The following is a 2,562-nucleotide window of genomic DNA, read 5'->3' as shown; positions in this document are numbered from 1 at the left end:
TTTTAAATGCTTTATGGGCATCAGTATCAGGATATTAAAAATACTATACTTATGTAAACCAAGATAAATGCTCCAAGCAAGGAAAAAATAACCACTAAATTCCCAAATTATTAGTCTTATTTCCTAATTGTAAAATCTATCTATAAATTATTAACAGACTCCAGCTTCTAAGGTTGAGCTATATATATAGACCTTGTAATAATAGAAAATTTTATTTTATAGATATTTTCCGATGGCTTTTAACCAAGGCACAATCTCTTAAATAATCAGCTTTAGACTCAAATATAAGCAAAGGAAAACTTAGTATCTGGACAGCTATATTAGGTAACCTGGTTCTTGGCTTTTATTTCTATTTGCCTATCTTCTAAACTATTCAAACTGCAGATTTCAGCTTAATACACTCAGAGTCATGAAAGTAATCACATGACTGGATTTCAGGGAGACAAAAACAAAGAGGAATTAATTAATTATCTAAACTTTAGGTATGTCTTAGATTTCTTAATGAAGAATTAAGATAAATTTGACAAATTTGATTATTAAGGAAACACTATTGAGAGGAATGTGTCTTTCTCTGGAATTCTGAAAAGTGATAGTCCAGAACATATGGAAAATAGAGATATTCTGATAAAATGCCAGTGATGAAAGCCCAGGTGACTATGCTTAAACCACCACAGTTCTGGACCTGGTTTCTTGATGTTTTAATTCAGTTCACTTTTTATGATTTTACTTTTCTTCCTATAGCAAGGTGCAGCACCCTGTGGGTCTTTTTCCCCCCTCTGGTATTCTAATATTTTTCCAAGTGTGGGACAATAACTTTGTCTCCTCCTTCAGTTGTCCCTCTTGAAGCATCCAGAATGATCAAACACCAAATCATCATGGCTAGGACCCTGGTCCATTGGCCAAGAATTCTGCCCTTGTGTGTGATACCAATGGAGGCTTTGTTGATGAACAAATTTGTTTCTCATCCCAACAACCATAAACACATTAGTAATCTAGCCAGAAGATGTCTCAACTTATTTTATTACTCATTATAGGTCTAACTACATTAATGTCAACTATTAGGTATGTAGATGGTTCCTTTTATTTATTTTTTTCACTAATTCATTTACTGAGCACTTATACTATACATGATGGTTTAGCATCAATCAATGCATAATTTCTCCCCAAACTCCTTGTGATAGAATCTCTTCTAGAGGAGCATCAAATATTTTAGGGTAGTTGGTAGGTCTCTTTCTATCCTATGAATAGAAGATTCTAGGATGTTTTAATGTACTTAATACTTCATTTAAATCACTCCTGATATGTGTTTATGTATATGTAAGCTCTCTTGAACAGATAGCCTAATGCAATTATTAACACTTTATTGATAACTTTATGTATGTAGAGGTATTTCTAGGTTGTAACAGGCCTCTTGACTTTCAGCAGTGTACTTCCAGACCTACAAAAACCTGTCTCAGATTCCTTTCTGAGTGTTTTATTATAGGCTACTAGTAAATTGCCCCACAAGAGGTCACCAAAGCTCCAGTTTTTTGGTGTGCGATTATCTGATTTTTTTTTTTTTTTTTTACCTTCCTGCAAAGGAATTGAAAGAGATTTTCTCTTTCCTGGTTTTCTACTTGCCTGTCTGCTCCAGCTAATACATGAAGATAAGTAACTGAGACTCAGGACTTGGTTAGGGCCAAGGTAGCTTTTGGAAGTTTGTAGCTGTCTAGGGGAAGTACTCATATCCATCACATGGACTTCAGATCATTCCTTACCACAATTTATACATGAAAAGAAAGAGAAACATAACCATGAACTTTCTGACCTCAATAACGAAACTCTTTTAGCCATAAACTAGACCCTTTTAAAGGCACATTAATATTTTTCAGGTCCTGGGGTGACATTCTAGTTTCTTGCACATGCCAAGGTGATAGAACAGACATGCGAAAGAGACCAACACTCAATAAATAATTCTTTCAGGAAGATCAAATAAAGAAATACTAAAAGTACTCTCAGTGGTAGAAAATCACTGCTAGATCTACTCCTTAGGAGGATTTTTCGATTCAAGCAGTCAGATTCCTGTAAAGTATTTGGTTTAAAACAAAGTTGATCTTTTAGAGACAATTTCTACTTTCTTTACAGGAAACATGCATATTTTTTAAAAAGACACAAAATTATTTTTTAGGGAGAAGTTGGCTCAAAATTCAAGGCTCTTACCCCTGCTCCATCCTTAGAAGCATTTCCCCCACGTTTAGATGAATATTGCCCTAATATAAAAAGGGCATATTTCCTTGATTTCTTCATCTCTCACATCTAGAAGAAATAATGCCACTTTTAATATCCTTTACTAGGAAGATAACTGGCTGTATACCTTCCTAGCAAGGGTCACTGGTTGCATTTTTTTAATGGGTTCTATTACATAGGGGCCAAGGTTATAGGCAGAGACTTCTCTAATGATCTTTTTACTTTCCTTCTCCAAATGAGGAATATTTAACTTAAAATATTGTGATTTAAATATATGTAAAAAGAAAAGTTTTATTGTTGTGAATCAAATATTTGAAGAACCTCATGTTTTCATAT

Source organism: Galeopterus variegatus, unplaced genomic scaffold (assembly GCF_000696425.1).
Source record: "Galeopterus variegatus unplaced genomic scaffold, G_variegatus-3.0.2 Scaffold2353, whole genome shotgun sequence".
In the NCBI taxonomy this organism is placed as follows: domain Eukaryota; kingdom Metazoa; phylum Chordata; class Mammalia; order Dermoptera; family Cynocephalidae; genus Galeopterus; species Galeopterus variegatus.
This window is presented reverse-complemented; position numbering follows the sequence as displayed.